Source organism: Magnolia sinica, chromosome 7 (assembly GCF_029962835.1).
Source record: "Magnolia sinica isolate HGM2019 chromosome 7, MsV1, whole genome shotgun sequence".
Lineage (NCBI taxonomy): Eukaryota > Viridiplantae > Streptophyta > Magnoliopsida > Magnoliales > Magnoliaceae > Magnolia > Magnolia sinica.
In genome coordinates, this window is record NC_080579.1 from 75955921 (window position 1) to 75973802 (window position 17882).

The 17882-nt window shown below is 39.8% G+C and overlaps 1 non-coding gene across 1 annotated transcript; it reads left to right on the forward strand.

Moving 5' to 3' along the window:
* Positions 1 to 288: 288 nt before the first annotated feature.
* On the forward strand, positions 289 to 394 carry LOC131252255 (small nucleolar RNA R71). Its single transcript, XR_009174289.1, has one exon. It is a non-coding gene; the product is annotated as a small nucleolar RNA R71 (small nucleolar RNA).
* Positions 395 to 17882: the final 17488 nt, after the last annotated feature.

Sequence of the window (17882 nt, forward strand, 5' to 3'; positions counted from 1 at the left end):
TCCTTCCATGGCCTCAACTTTCCTTATGAGCGTAGTCACTTTACACTTGAGATCATCCTCTTCTTTCAAGAGGTATAATCCACCTTTCTCCTTTAATTGAGTCGGCCTAGACGTGGTGTTCGACTTTGGGTAATAGTCCCAAGATTGTGTTTTTCAAAACTATCGAGGTAGTCCCATACCTCGTCGACATCTTTATTAATGAATTCTCCATTACACATTGTCTCGACCATTTGGCGCATGGAAGATGTCAGTCCATCATAGAAAAAATTTGTAATGCGCCACGTTTCAAATCCGTGTTGTGGGCATGAACTGACCAAATCCTTGAACCTTTCTCAACATTGAAAGAATGTTTCATCTTCCTTTTGGGCAAAGTTCATGATCGCTTTCCGAGGGTAATCGTTTTATGATGTGGGAAGAATTTTTTATGAATTCCCTCGCATGTCGTTCCATGTGCCAATGGATCTAGGACGCAGTGAATGTAACCACATCTTAGCTTTCTCTTTTAAGGAAAAAGGAAAGAGTTTCAGCCTAATTGTATCCTCAGATACATTAGGAAAACATAATGTAGTTATTATCTCATCGAATTCTTTCAAATGTAAATATAGACTTTCAGATTCAAGTCCATGGAATTTGGGAAGGAGTTGGATAACTCCTGGCTTGATGTCCATTTGTCCTGTGTTTTCAGGAAAAATCATGCATGAGGGCGTACTCACTCCCGCCGGTTGTAGAAAATCTCGTAAAGTACGAGGCGGGGGTGCTTGTTGCACCTCATTCTCATCATGGTTATCCTCCACCCTGGGTGGAAGTAGAGGAGGTTGGTCTTCAGCCATAACCTAGTTAACTCAGGGGATTTCGAGCGGTGTCTAATCCTGCGATGGATAGTCAACCCCTCAACCACTCCTCCTTCAGTCAAGAGACGTCGAGTGTCGTCACGGGCCCACTTGGGCATGAAACACTCGCAGCCCTCAATTCACAGCCTAATCCTAAGGAAGGAAAAAAGAAAATCTAAAACGAAAGAGAGGGAGAATTGGAAAGGAATTACCAAATTGAGGCTCCTAAGTTAAGGACCTGCAAAATAAAACAAAAATAAGTTAGATTCTATAAAGGAGAGAAACGATACTTTAAAAGAAAAATAACAGTAAATTAATTTCTAAAAGAAAGTATTCTTTAAAGAAAAACGGAAATTTCTAAAGTAAACTAGGAAAGCCTAAACTAAAAAGTAAATTACTACAAGAAAATTGAAAAATAGAGAGTAGGGAAGGAGTGTACCAAAATAGAGATTTCTATCTTAAAGGCCTACAAAATAGGAAGGTTAGTTTCTAAACAAAAATCCTAAAAATAAATTAAGAAACAGAATTAGATTCAAAAAGTGTTAGAATTAGAAAGTTAATAAAACCAAAATAGAAAGTCAATTTCTAAATAACCTAAATTCTAAAAATAAACTATTTCCTACGGAACAGAGGATACTAGAATTAGAAAGTTTCTAAAATCTAAACCCTAATTCTATAAAAAGAAAAAGTAGAGAATTTAGGAAAGAATTACCAATTTAGAGATTTTATGTCAGGATCCTACAAAACAGGAAACAAGTTAGTTCTAAAAATCAAATAGAAATAAAAATCTAAAACTAAAGTTAATAAAATCCTAATCTTATCCTAATTCTAAAACTAATTAATTTCAGAAAATCGTAACTATCAGTCCCCGGCAACGGCGCCAAAAACTTGTTCACTCCCCAAGTATAGGGTTGTGATGTAGTAATAAACTCGGTAAGACCGAGGTCGAATCCACAGGGACTGAAACCTGTACGTTATCTGAAACCAAGTAGAACTAGAACTAGACTAAGATGTGATCTAAACCAAATAGAACTTAAGGAATAATTGTGGAAGAATTATCTAAGACTTTAAGGAATTCAGAGAAAGGGAACTAGGGATTCAGAGGATCCACTTGTAGAGATCAGGGAGATCGTATGCCAGGATCACAAATTATGGAAATTTACTGTACTGCCATTGATATAGGTTTCAAGAGATGAAGAATGGATGAATTAGAATGGATTCCATCACCAAACCATGCCCATGAGACAAAGCAAACAACAGAATTAATCTAATTACCAATCAATCAACATGATTATGAAGGTTAGGAAGGGGTACTGTCATCCTACCATGCCCATGGGACAATGATGAACAACAGGGGTTCCTGACTTCATAAACATACAAAGGAAAGGAATATTCAAAGCCATTGCAAGCCCATTGTAATTTCAGTCACAACATGCCATTAAAGAAAACAAAAAAATATTCCCATAAAATCAACCCAATACCAAATCTATTCAGTTTAAAATAGAATTAAAGGCGAAAAATCTTCCCATCACGCTACAAGCTTCTCCCCTTAGCCCCAGCTAAGAGGTTTAGCCCAACATTATTGCCCTGAACTCAAAGCAAATACAAAGGAAAAGAAAACGAAAAAGAAAAGAAAAGAGAAGAACTTAACTTAGTCCCTCCCTCTCACGTTCCTAACAACCGGTCGGCTTCCTCCCGTCCTTCCTTTTCTCCTACAGCTCCCTGACGTGGGTCCCTGCCTCTTGTGCACAGCAGCTGCCGTGACAGTTCCTCCCTCACACGCTGCCTCCTTCAAAACCCAGCTCCTCCTTGTTTCCACGTCTCCTTCAATCGTCCACTCAGCCCAGATCGCCCCCTTCCTTCTCTCTATTTTCTTGCTTATATAAGAATAGGAGAGTCGGTGCTGGGGCTGTCGAAACGTGTGTCAGACCTTTCGCAGCAAGGACTTGCGTATCTCTATCTAGCGCAGCGAAAAAGAAAAACGCAAGAGCATCTACGTTTGGTCTGAATTTGATCTGCTAACTGCCCAACTCTTTCGAAACTGGCTTCTTGGTTGGGGTCAGGACCTCCTTTTTATACTTTTGGATGGTCCAGATCATGCATCCGACCACCACCATGGACGCCCAATGGCCCACAACGGCCGGATTTCACGGACGCGTAACCGACGCAAGCAGCTGCGCTGTGATGCTCGGTGGGCCCCATATTACGGTCGACAGAGAAATCCACTCCGTCCATTAGCTGCCTAGTGGAATCTTGGCCTGGGAAATCAAGTTTTTGATCTGATATTGTTGCGACCCAAAGAATTAAATCAGCTGCATCTGCTTTGAACGTTTTAAAACAATCTCCTTATGACCTCTGTAGTGGACACATACGTATGTATGGTTGCCCACGGTCAACGTGGATTTGACCTTTTCGATATCTTCTGCATGATGGACGGATTGGATCTTTCGTCTGGGTGATGAAAGTGGGCCACTGATGGAGCAGCGGACGGACCGTGCGCGAAAGGAAAACAGAGCTTCCGTCTCTGTTTAGGAAACCGACTAGTGCGGTTTGTCTGGTGCAGTGCACTGCAAGTGCACTTGCTGCAGTGTTCGTGCAGCACTCGTGTGGCCCCTCAATGATGGTTATGCAAAATCCAATCCGTCCATCCCCTTTATCATCTCATTTAAACGGTTGATACCAAAATTGAGGCATATCCAGATATTGTGCGGGCCCCAAATCAGAGTTTTATGGTTTTATCTATCCGTCGGGCCACTTCCACAATGATCCAATGGGTGAGATTTGACTTGTACGGTTAGTTTAAGGTCCTCAGGCCGTGTATGAAGTTTTGGACTGAACAGATGGTGGAAACCCTGTGATCTTGCGTTCTGACTGACTTCCAGGCCACTTGAACTTCAGTTTCTCGATTTTCTTGGATCCCTGGCGTGCAAATCAGTCGATCTTGATCTCCTGGGGTCCATCCCATGCTTTGGTGTCATCCGATCGGTAAATCCATGCTTTTTAGTGTCCTTTCCCAGTCCAAGCTCATGAAGACGCCCTGCATCACAAATACAATTAAATTAGGCTATTTAAACGGTGTCATGCTTGTAAATCCATATAATAAATGGGTCTGATATGCAATATTTGACCCTCAACACTTAACTAATTTAATATTGGGAATGTAGCTTGGTAACAATGGATTACACAATCTAGTTAATTTTTACTAAAGCTATAGTATAGCATCTATACTATTTCTAAGTACCCATGTAGCAGAAGTTGCCATGGCATCATATAACTAATCATTTTTGGACCACAAGCACCCAATTGCCTACCACACTTCTTTTTTATGTGCATGAAATACCTAAGCTATATTGGGAGCACATGTTTATATATAAATTCATTGCATTAACTAACAATAATCAATTGAACTAGGCATACAAGGGTTTTAACACAAGGTCATAGGTCCAAGTAACTATTGAGGCAAAAATCTTTCTTGGCCTGAATACATGTGTAAAAAAAAAAAAAACAGTATATAAAAGATGGCCATAAGTCTTGGATTACCCGAATGAAAACAATGTAAAACTATTCCTAATACCCATCGAGATGAAAATCCATAGTGGTGTGAGTGCAGTAAAAAAGAAGAAACAAAAAACAAAAACTAGCATACAAAAGATGTTGGTAAGACTTGGATTAGCCACACAAATAAAAGCAATACAAAACTATTCTTAAAACTTCTACTCACATAGGAGTGGCCCGCTTGATATTAGGATCTAAGGCTGGATTTTTGTATTTTTACTTCATCTTAGTGAATGCTAATTAGGCAAAAATGTCCGTAGGATCATGGCCATTGGTCACTGTTAACTTGCCTCAAAATAGGAAAATTTTTATCCATTTAAGAGAGAGAGAGAGAGAAATCATACTGTGGTCGGACAACTTTCGCCTGCTGGTCGGAAGAGAGAGAGAGAGAGAGAGAGAGAGAGAGAGAGAGAGAGAGATTAGAGAGGTGAGAGCGTCGAGTGGGGCGTCAGACTATGGTCGGATAGCGTCCGCCCGCTGGTCGAACGAGAGAGAGAGAGAGAGAGAGGTGAGAGCGTCGAGGGGGCACCGGACTTTGGTCGAACAGCGTCCGCCCACTGGTCGGATGAGAGAGAGAGAGAGATTAGAGATGAGAGAGAGAGATTAGAGAGATTTGGTGGGGTCGAGCCGTCGGGTAGGGAGAGAGGGAGCAGGGTTTGGTGGGGTCGGGCACTGTTGCTCGGGTCGAGCGATCTCAAAAGGCGAAAGGGGAAAGGCACGGGTAGGGTTAGGTTATGAAATACACACACACACACACACACTCGACTAGGTCGGGTCGGGTTGAGTCAGGCCGAACTGGGACCTATCTGAACTCGGCCCAAACTCAGTTTCGGGCTAAATAAAATGGCCCATCCCGACCCGAACTCAGTTCTAGGTCGAGTTGAGTAAAGCTTTTTTGGGCCAAGTCGAGCGAGCTAACTGGGCTAGCCCGGTTCTTGTACAGCCCTACCTGTAAATTAGTGATAGAGGCAACTCAGTTTCATCCATCTTGGCTATTGAAGTTAAGCAGGCCACAGAGTCCAGTTGTATTATCTAAGACTCATGGTTGGATGAATCATAAAAGTAGGTACTAATAAAATAAAATCACCTGTGAACCTACCCCTTCTTATTCATACAATTGAGAACAAGGAGAAGTTCTCAATACTATATTCAATTGTACTAACAAGATTAAGAAGAAATGTGGTTTGTGTCCATATTTAAAACTTACAGGAATTTCATAGGTCAAAAGAGACCGAACCAAGTAATTCACAAAATAAAAGGCACTCCAGACATTAAAATTGTAATAGTTGCTAACCTATTCAACCCAATATGTTAACCTCAATCACAAGCAATAATAAAAATAAAACATATGTAGAAAATCTACAACATCAAAATCAGTTAGAGAGAGAGAGAGAGAGAGAGAGAGAGAGAGAGATTAATCCAAACTAGTGTACCCAAACTGATGACGATGTTGCTCTCTTAAGGCTAGAGGAAGCTTGCAGCTACACAGTTATAGCTAGGAGTCATAAAAAGATGTAAACTTTATGATTATGTTATTATAAATAGATATGTCTTACTTTATTAGAGATTAAAGCTGAAAACAAGGAGATTTTCCATATGCCAATTTCATTTTCAACATAATGAGATGAGTAGGAGTAGGTCCACCTGATGAATCGCTCAGATCTTGCACACATGCCCCATTGAAATGAGTGGAGACCGTTGAGAAAGATATGATATCTACCAGGAATCATTCCAATCTGATGTAGCAAACTGGAATTTTAATTGAACTTAATTGAAGAGGTATGAATATGCACCGCTTTAAACATTAAATCCTTCAATTAGATGCTACAAATGTGCTATATAGCAATGAACCATTTCGATTAGCTACCACTGATTTTATCTCCTATTGACTATTAGAGTTACTCTTGGGCTACATTGAGCTCATACTTGATTCCATACTTCCTAGTCTTCCACATATCAATCTCAGCAACCTCATTTGTGCAAACTGTTTGGTGGAAGTCCATGTTATTTCTCATGTAAGCTTCATACACAGAAAGTTAAAAATGGTACCCATGTCATGTATGAAGTCAAATAAAACCAAATAATGCACCTAAACTAGGAAAATTTGGATAGCTTAGGCTAATTATTTGTTTCCATGTATGGATGGTGGTTTGTAATTTTGAACTGTGTGTATCATTCATCACACTTTGTCAGAGTATCCCATACTCAAAAGGTCTGTGACGTTTCTGTGATTATCCTATCATTAACCTGATTACATGTTTGTCTTCTATTCTCTACCCTCATTGGATAATGAGCAGGAAACAGAATTGCAGCTGTAGGGTGATTCTCTTATGACATAGGGTGTTTTATATATCATGACCCAACTTTGTTTGTTAGTCGTTTAGATAGTTCTGTTATATATACATGTCTTTGTAAACGGTTTATTCCTAATTTTCTGTTTTAGTTCCATAAGTACGGGTTACGGGATCTAGTACTTTGATTTTCAGAAATTAATCGCATACAGCCTAGTTTCAACTGAGATCCAGGTATGTACTGCATGAAGTGATCTGCTTTTCATTAGTAGATTTAACATATGTTAGGCCATTGCATGATTGTCTATTCCATACATTTGGAATGATAATTTTAGGGTACCTGACAAAGAACTAGGAAAATCCAGAGCCTATTGTGGCCCACGCTATTTTCAAACATGAAATGCCATGGGTTGTCAGCTATGCTAGCTCTCTTTTCTATTGCTAATACATGACACTCTTTTCACTTGGGCATTACCTTTGTAACATTTACTTGATCCCCCAACTTTTTCTTATTATAGTTTGATTGGTTGTAATCAGAAGCATGTCATTCTTATGAGGTTTGTTAATTCTGCATGTGGACACTTGTAAATTTGAAACGCATGTGAGATTTGAGCCTTTCACATTGTTGGAAATAATACTTGGATCCTTGGACTAAAAAATAGGCAATCTCTCTCCAAGTGAGCCACAACTTATAAAGTAAATTGAGCACGGTGTGGACAGTGTTTATTTGAGATCCATCTTGTTCATAAGTTAACACAGACACAAAAGAAGGGAAAACACAAATATTAGCTTGATCGAAAACTTTTGTGGCCCTTAGAAGATTTTCTTTGGTGGAGGTCCACTGGAGCTTTGGATCTAAAAGACATTATAGGAAAATTTGGAACCCTTTGAAAATATAATAAAGATCCAATCAGTTTAATTGTTGTCATTTCATTGACATAGAAATTCATCTAGGAAACACCATGTGGGCCCAGCGTGATGTAAGTGTTTTATCTAATTGAAATCCCTCAGGTATAGGTGCACAGTTGGATCTGGAATGGATAATGATGAGGAAGAAGAGATGGAACGAACTGTTGTCATGCAAGCGATGGCAACTTGCATAGCAGCTGTAGGGGAATATTGTCGCATATACTTGTTCAGACAACTGGGGCGACACAGAGATGATGAGCGGGCGAGGTTCATTAACTCTATCATTCGGGCAACAGATGTGGATTGTTTAGCTCAATTTAGGATGAGTCGAGATACTTTCTTTGAGCTGTGTACTACACTTCGCGAGAAGACACATTTGCACGACACTCGTAATGTGAGTCTAGAAGAACAGATGATTATGTTCCTCCACATTGTGGGCCATAATGTTCACAATCGGGTCATATGGCACAAATTTATTCAATTCCGCAAAACCGTTAGCCGTCACTTTAACCGTGTATTAGATGCGATTGTATCATTATACCCAGAGTTTGTTAAACGGCCAGGATCAGAAACACCCTCCGAGATTCAAAGAAATATCAGTTGGGTTCCATACTTTTAAGTATCATTTTCATTGATAGCCAATGTATTTCTATGTTGTTATTCTCGTACCCCTAATAACAAGTCCGACCCTAAAAGAAATTTGATGAAATGCATCTAGGATTGTGTTAGTACAATTGACGGGACACACATACCTACTCATGTCCAAGCAATGGATCATGAGAGCTTCCACAGTCGGAAAGGATTCCTCTTACAAAATGTACTCGTGACATGTCTATTTGACATGAATTTTCTATACGTATTGTCCAGTTGGGAGGGTCCAGCTTCAGATGTGAGGGTGTTATACAACGCTCTGACTCAAACAGATGATCCATTATATATCCCACATGGTACTGGTTAGATTTTCAAAGATTACCCATCCATTTAACACTTGTGAAATATTTGAGTGTCCATTTAATGGAACATTGATTCAACTGTGTAGAGAAATATTATGTTGTCGACACTGGATATGCGCATTCACCTAGTTTTATGGCTTCATACTGGGGCGTGCGATACCACTTACATGAGTATTGAACTGGGAGAGCGCCTTCGAACATGAAGGAGCTGTTTAATTACCGACATACACAATTACGCAATGCAATCGAGCGTTATTTTGATGTAATGAAAAACAGATTTCCCATATTAAAGACGACCATTCAGTATGACTTACACACACAAGTGAAAATTGTTGTAGCGTGTTGTGTGTTACACAATTTCATACGAACCGGACATGAGTCTCGTCACGATTCACATGACGCTGATATATCTTTTCCTTTAGAGGAGAGTAACCAAACACTGCATGAGGTGTCAACGAATGACGAGAGACAATGGTTGTTACGTGTTACTCAGTAAGAAAAGGATGCTTGGATTCGAGTGCAGGATGATATTGCTTCTCGAATGTGGGTAGATGCGCACCAGAACAGTAGGAGTAGATAGTCAATTTACTTTTATTTATGATTTGTAATTTTACATGTTGATTGGACAATACTTAGGTGCTCATAATATCAAATACTTAACTATGGAATTTTGCATAATTTGCAAATGTATGAACTATATTTCTGATCAACAATGTTCTATTTGATAGATGTAATTAATATGTACTTGACACGTGCTACATGCATAGGTGACATGGCACACCTAAGGTCTAATGATGTTCGACACCGACGCCGTCACCGATTAGGACACCTATGATGCCACTCGAAGTTTGCCATGTGGGAAGACCGTCAAATTCCTCGCTAAGCCTCTATCTCGAGCAGTTAAAATCAAATGGAGTGCAGAAATAGATAAAGTTCTTTTTGACATGTTAATAGAACAGGTTGCTTTGGGATGTAAGGCGGATAATGGTTCCAAGAGAGAAGCCTACCAAGCAACGACAGAAGAGGTCGCGAAGCATACGAACATACCCGTCAACTAGCAGAATGTGCAGAACTGGCTAAGGTATTACAAGCATGAATATATTGCAGTGAAGGACATGCTGGCAGCTAGTGGATTTGGATGGGATAAAGAGTGCATTGTGGTTACGACCCCTGATGAGATCTGGGAGGAATACCTTAGGGTATGATTTATATAAGTATATCTTCCAAAACACCTTCGCAAACCCATCTATCAAATATGTTTTTTTCTAACTTATAAATTTATTTTACGACTGCAGTCTCACCCACATGTTGAAAGACTCCACGGGAAAAGAATTGATAGAATGGATGACCTTACAGTTATCGTCGAATCCGATCAGGCAACGGGACGATATGTGCAAGGAAGTACGAATATGGCCACATCATCCTCTCGAATTCAGCAAGATCTCAATGAGACTTGGAGAGACGCTGAAGATGATCTTGACGATACCATTGACCTCTCAGAGGACCACCTAGGGGACTCGTCAGGTGGATCCCGTGGCACTCCTACTCGAATTTCTGATTCTGATTGTAGCCGAGGTGGGACCACATCAAAGAAATGTATGCGGCCTCTTCATCCTCGCAATGTACTCGGCATCTCTCTTAATACCGTTGCAGAGGCTATGTGTGATTTTGACCTAGGCAAAGAGGTCAATCATATTAGTAAGGTACTTAATGTTCTTGAATAGGTGCAAGGGTTGACCAACTCAGAGTTTATCAAAGTGGGTCAGCTGTTGAGTAGGGACAAGAAGTTGGCATCGTTCTTTGTCAGTATCCAACCCGAGAGGTACGTCAAGTGGTTGAAGAGAACACTCCGCGAGAACTTTGGTGATGCAAGAGTTGGGTCGGTCTGACATGCTGTTACCTGTTTCTTTTGATCTGTTATTTTGTAAGAATATAATAATTTTTTTATTCGCTAGTGACTGTTTTTTTATTAATTTTTTGGATTGATACAATTGGTATACAATATATACCAATTTGAATGGTGTGAGCATACTTTACTTTTGTGCTTTAATATATTTTATGTATGTGCTTCCACGTGCTTATTGTTGTGCACATTAAGACAGATAGAACCACACACATCGTATGGAAGAAGGGTATGTACTATCAATTAATTGAAATTCAGATCCTCTAATTGTATTTTTATTTGTCATGGGACAATTTTCCGTAATTAGTAAACACAATCCTATTCTGCTGCACCAATCCCATGCCAATAATGCACATGTCAATGTAGATGGCAAAAGAAAAGTACTATGTTGTTCTCGTGGACCGTCGACTGGGCATTTATCTAATGTGGGACGATGCTAGGCTGGAGGTTGAGGGATTCAGCGAAGGAAGACACCGGGCATTCAAGAATTGGAGGGAAGCGGTTTCCTGCTAAGAGAGTTACTTCGGTGGGACTAGTGCACAGTCGTGGCCTGCCCTAAAATCTCATGTGGTTCATGTCACCGCATATTCAGATGAGGTTGACATCCATTATTCGTCAACTTCGTCGATCCATCAGACGACCCGTGCCATGGTTTTTAAGGCCACGACGACTAATGATTATGCCCCATATTTTGGGGAGAGTTTCTGTGCACTTTTGATTGTCATTGTCGTTCTTTTCTTCGCGCAACTTATCATTATTAAATTCTAGTTGTAGAGGTTATGTAAGTGAATGAATATTATTATTATTTTCTTTTTTGTATGGTTTTGCTATCTTGACCTATATTAGAGGTCGTATGGTTTTTGTCTTTGATTGTATGGTTTTTTTTTTTTTTTTTAAATCTTTGATTGAATCAGTTCAAGTCAAGGGAGTCAAGACTTTGCTATCAGACTGTTGCAAAGAATGTTAGTGGACATAATGTGTTAAGTCTCCTTGCTGCAGCCTTATAAAAATCCAACAATGGCATTTTTTTTTCCTTCTGCGTGTCCATCAACTCCCCATTATTTTGAATGCAACACAAAATGCTATCTTGACTTGGTTTATGTTTTCTCATTCCATATCTTGGTTTGCAGGTGCAGATCTATGATGAATTCTGTCCCATTTTTTTTAATCTTTGATTGTATGGTTTTTATCTTTGATTGTATGGTTTTGCTATCACCGTTGAAATGCTTTTGAGGCCCACAGTATTGTTGAGTACGTGTAGGTGCCCCAGGTGGAGGGAAAAAATAGAAATGAGCTTCATCCAGCGTTGAAGTCTTCTTATATCCTAGCTGAATCATGGGACATGATCATGATGGGGCCTACAGCGCACCGCCTAACGGCAGTGGCAGGAAGCAGTGGGTGTATACATGTATAAGTGCAAATCCTGGGATGTCATGCGAAATCTCAAACGCGTGGATGTATTTTGAACTGAACCAAACGGGCCAAGCGTCTGTGATCCCGGGATATGGCCCACGTCCCACAGGATAGAGGTGACGTCCCAAACAGACCATTCGATCGTGTCCCGGGTTTGGTCCATCTCATGGGATTCTTAGCAATCCACTGATGGTGTCATAATTACCTTAAAATTGATCCCATCCCTCCTAGTAACATGGGATTCGCCTAGCCAAACAAGCCCTTAATGGCTATGGTACTGGACCACTGTCATGTACAATATTCGATGCGGATGGTCTAACTTTGGCTCACGCACACATAAGCATACTCATATTCATCGTCTCCGTTTGGATGTTTTTTTACAGTAGAAGATAGACAAGGTTGCTTAGGGCTGTTTTGGCACAATGGATTTCGGGAGACAAGGTTGCTTAGGGCTCGTTTGGCACCATGGATTTGGGGTGGGCTCTTTTGGCACCATGGATTTCGGTAGACAAGGTTGCTTAGGGCTCGCTTGGCACCATGGATTTGGGGGGGTGGGGGGGGGCTAGATTACATTTAAAATCCTTCCAAGAGTTGCATGTGTAACATATGTGAACATTGTCCATGTAAATCAATGATTAAAAATTGTTAGTTGGACACTGAGATGTAATCTTGTGCTTGTAGCCCATCTGACAGTTGGAATTTTATTATTTTCAGGCAAAGTATATATTTCAACTGACTTATTATAATCATGTGTCAAACATTACATATTTACATTAATTAGAGATATTGAAGTTGATTTAGTAATTAAATTCAAACCTATAAATATACCATGCATGACTACTTTTAGACTAGAGATGATTCTGAATCAAGGTGGCAAACACAACAGGAAGGTTTCAAATCCAAGGGGTTATGAATCAAAGGGTTCCAAATCCATGCTCCCAATTAGGGCCTTATTAAAAGGGGACTGGGCTGGAACGCAAGAAGATGATTGAACGGTTGATCTGCCATTGCCAAGTCTAATTGAGGCTGTATTTGGTTATAATGATGAATCTTTATAAGGATCCAATGGACGGTTGATATGATGAACGCTCATTGCTCTCAGTTCTACAAACAAATGCCAGTTAATCAAAGATTAGGACTGTCCAATTAATCTGATTATGGGGAATTGATATATCTAAATTGGGTCCCACTCTTCGGATGACGTGATTTAAATTTCAAATATTTCATGCAGACAATTTCTGAGTGCATGTGTATGATACCACGCACTCCAGAGGAGTATCGAACAACTCCCACCATTCTGAGAAAATGACCACGGTAGACAAAACCTTTTACCCAGCGGTTTTAATGAAGGAATACAAACTTAAGTTACCAACTTAGACTAGCACGTGCGGACAGCGACTTCGGGGACGAAACTACCCCTCCTTTTCACTGCGAAGACCAGCACTGACGCTCCTCCAACTGAGAGTTGTACAAGGGCTTAAAAGAGATCAAAGTTACATGGCCCCACAACTATGTATTTATTATATCCACAACGTTCATCCATATTTGGAGATCATTTCGGAGCATTATCAAAAATAAAAATCATATCCAAAGATCAACTGGGCCACACTGCAGAGCAGCGGAAAATTGATTTTCATCGTTGAAACTTTTAGAGGGCCCACCATAACATTTATTTTCCATCCAATCTATTCATAAGGTCATGAAGACCTGGATGAAAAGGAAAAACAAATTTCATAATGGTCCAAAACTCGTGTGGCCCCTAAAAGGGTTTGAACGGTAGCCGTTCAAGCAGAATGGTAATGGCACAAGCAGGGAGGTACGGCTATAGCTACGGTTATAATCCATAGCCATAATAGTAGCTCGGCGATCAATCATGAATCCTTCGATTCTACCGCAAGTCGCTATCCTTATTGGCGATTAATCGTGGATATCGTGAGTCCACCCCCGATCTATGGTAACGGTTTATAACCGTAGCTATAACCGTATCCCTATGCACTTTCTTTTTTCTTATTTTATTTTATTTTTATTTTTTACATGGAGAATTTTATTCTACCTACATTTTTTTCTAACACATTTATATAAATATATAAATATAAGCATATAAAAAAAATTTCTCTTTTTTTCATTTCTTTCTTTATTCATATAACAAGAATATTTTCTAAACCAAAATTAGTTACTTGACGAACCATATATAATTTTAGGGCTGAAAGTTGGGTGGGCTCAACCCGACCAACCTGTGACCAACCCGACATTGGGTTGGGCTTGATCAAGACGTATCGGGTTTGGTCTTGGGTTTGGGCCATACAAACAGCAACTCGATAAAACTTGGGTTGGTGAGGTCTCGAGAATTGCCAGGAAATGCATGGAAATGACCATGAAATGAGGGAAATGATTGTGAAATGATGGGAAATGACCATAAAATGCATGGAAATGACCATGAAATGTATGGAAATGACCGTGAACTGAAGGGAAATGACCATGAAATGCATGGAAATGACCGTGAAATGAAATGGAATCGTCGGGATTGATCGTGAAATGCATGGAAATGATCATGAAGTGAAGGGAAATGACTATGAAATGCATAGAAATGACCGTGAAATGAAACGGAATCGCCTGGATTGACCGTGAAATGAAACGAAATTGCCGGGATTGACCATGAAATGCTTAGAAATGACCGTGAAATGAAACAGAATCACCGAGATTGACCGTGAAATGAAACGGAATCACCGGAATTGCCCGTGAAATGCATGGAAATGACCATGAAGTGACAAACTGGAAATTGAGTAGGCCAAACTAAAAATTGAGCGGGCCAAACTGGAAATTGAGCAGGCAAACATGGAAATGAGCGGGACAAACTAGAATTTCAGCGGGCTAAACTGGAAAATGAGCAGGCAAACATGAAAATGAGCGGGATAAACTAGAATCTCAACGGGCCAAACTGGAAATTGAGCGGGCAAACATGGAAAAGAGCGGGACAAACTAGAAATTGAGCGGGACAAACTGGAAATTGAGCGGGCCAAACTGAAATTTGAGCGGGACAAACTGGAAATCGAGCGGGACAAACTAGAAATTGAGCGAGTCAAACTGAAAATTGAGCGGGCCAAACTAAAAATTAAGCTGGACAAACTGGAAAATGAGCGGGCCAAACTGGAAAATGAGCGGGCTAAACTGAAAATTGAGCGGGATAAACCGAAAATTGAGCGGGACAAACTGGAAATTGAGCGGGCAAACATGGAAATGAGCGGGACAAACTAGAATTTCAGCGGTCCAAACTGGAAATCGAGCGGGCAAACATGGAAATGAGCGGGACAAACTGAAATTTGAGCGAGCCAAACTAGAAATTGAGCAGGACAAACTGAAAATTGAGCGGGCCAAACTGAAATTTGAGCGGGACGAACTGAAAATTGAGCGGGACAAACTGAAAATTGAGCGGGCCAAACTGAAAATTGAGCGAGACAAACTAGAAAATGAGTGGGATAAACTGAAAATTGAGCTAGACAAACTGGAAATTGAGCGGGCAAACATGAAAATGAGCGGGACAAACTAGAATTTCAGCGGACCAAACTGGAAATTGAGTGGGTAAACATGAAAATGAGTAGGACAAACTAAAAATTGAGCGGGACAAACTGAAAATTGAGCAGGACAAACTGAAAAATGAGCGGGCCATCCACCTCCAGAGCCATGAACAGACCTGAACAATGAGAGAAAGGCTAGCTTTGCCAACTTCAACTGCTCATATGAGTAGTTAATAAACTTTAAAAGATTGAAAATCCATTGTCCTTACACAAATGTGCAAGTCCTGAAACATGGCAAATATCAAACTGGTCATAGCATTTTTTTAGGTATGTTAGAACTGTGCTTTGACATAATGAATACCCTGGGAAATAAGCCACTTTCAAAATACCCACCAATATAGCTTCTCCAATTTTACCAATTATAAACGGTAAGTCTTTATAATTTTAAGAAGCAAAACTAAGTGAGATTACTTAAGGATCATTTGAATTGGGGACATCTGGATGCATTGGATATTTCGATTACCAGGTAGGATCATTTGAATTGGGGGCATCTAGATGCATTGGATATTTCAATTACTAGGCATTGCAATGCCTGGATGGTGTAACTGCTGGCAATTGAACATAAAACAATGAAAAGCTGAAAAGCTGCAAACATAACATAAAACATTGGCTCTTCGATATAAACACATAAAACTTGTAGTAAAAGACATAGAACATTGTGGGGATGTTCTATGCACAATGAAGCCAAAATGTGAACTATTTAGACCACCTAAGGTGGATCCCACATTTATAGGGCCAGGGTATATCCAAGATTCTTCATTAGTTATAGGGGATGCACCTAATATAAGTTTCCAACAACCCAGGGTATATTTACCAGATTACTCAATTTTTATGAAAATGTTCCTAAAACGAACATCCTAGCTTATCCTCTTGGGGCTGCATGTCTCCAGAATGCCAAGAAACCAGTTCTGAATGGTCTCTCAGTTTGGTGCTGGATGTCTTGGAGGGACCAAACATCCAACCTTTTCTGATTCAAATCCTTTTAGATGGAAAATCAGAATAATATTAGGATACTCCATTATAAACCAAACCTATTGGTTCATCGATAAATCCGTAACCACTTCTTTGTTAATTATGTAGTAAATTGGTTGTAGCATCACCCGTGGAGGATTATTTTATATACATTGACGATCTCCCATGTCCTAATAAGACTCTTCAGCTCATTTGCCAGTGTTGTTTCCGCCATTTTCTTAGGATTATACATCATATGTTGTAGGAAGAATTTCAATCCTTCTATGAATAAATTCTATCCTTGTTGGGAGTATTTGAAATTTTATTAGGATGAGAAGTTGGGATTCTCCATCTTCGAATTGGTTGTGTGAATAATAGTACAATACCTTGTTTGCTTTTAGTGCTTGTATGTAACGGTTATGGGTTATCTACAAATGTGATGTGAAGAGTTGATCCAAATTACTTGTCTTCCTTTTTTAGCAACCAGCCAAGGAAAACGTACCTAAATAAGACTTTAATTTCACTACTAAACTATGAAGGTGTCCCAAAAGAATACTTTATGGATCTTTTGAGGAATGCTTTGAATGATGCTCAATTTCCAGTTTGTCCCACTCGATTTCCCAATTTTCAGTTTGACCCGCTCAATTTCCAGTTTGTCCCGCTCAATTTCCAGTTAGGCCCGTTCAATTTCTAGTTAGGCCCGCTCAATTTTTAGTTTGTCCCGCTCAAATTCTAGTTTGGCTCGCTCAAATTCTGGGTGAAGAAGAAAAACAAATTTCATAATGATCCAAAACTTCTATAACCCCTAAAAGGGTTTCAATGGTAGACGTTCAATTCCCCAATGCCTTTTACAGTGTGGTCTACTGGATAGTTAGATCTATCTTATTTTTCGTCTCAAGCCTTAATATGAGGTCGTCAAATAGATGGACGGTTTGGATATAACACAGACCTCATGATGGGACCCACAAAAGGCTGTGGGGATTACAACAAAAAAAAACTGGGAACCTATAGCTACGGTTTTCTATGGCTATGGATTATAACCGTATCTATAGAGATAGCTTCGTGATCAATCGCAGCTCTCGCGATTCCACCGCAAGTCGCTATCCCAATTGACGATCAATCGCGGATGTCGCAATTCCACCCCCGATCTATGGCTACAGATTATAATCATAGCTATAACCGTAACCATATCTTTCTCTCTCTCTCTCTCTCTCTCTCTCTCTCTCTCTTTATACATGGAGAATTTTATTCTACCTACATTTTTCTCTAACACATATTTTTATAAATATGTATATATAAGCATATAAAAATTTTTTAATCTCTTTTTTTTCATTTCTTTCTTTATTCATATAACAAGAATATCTTATAAACCAAAATTAGTTACTTGACGTACCATATATGATTTTAGGGCTAAAAGTTGGGCGGGCTCAACCCGACCAACCTGTGGCTGACCTGACATTGGGTTGGGCTTGGGCAGGATATATCAAGTTTGGTCTTGAGGT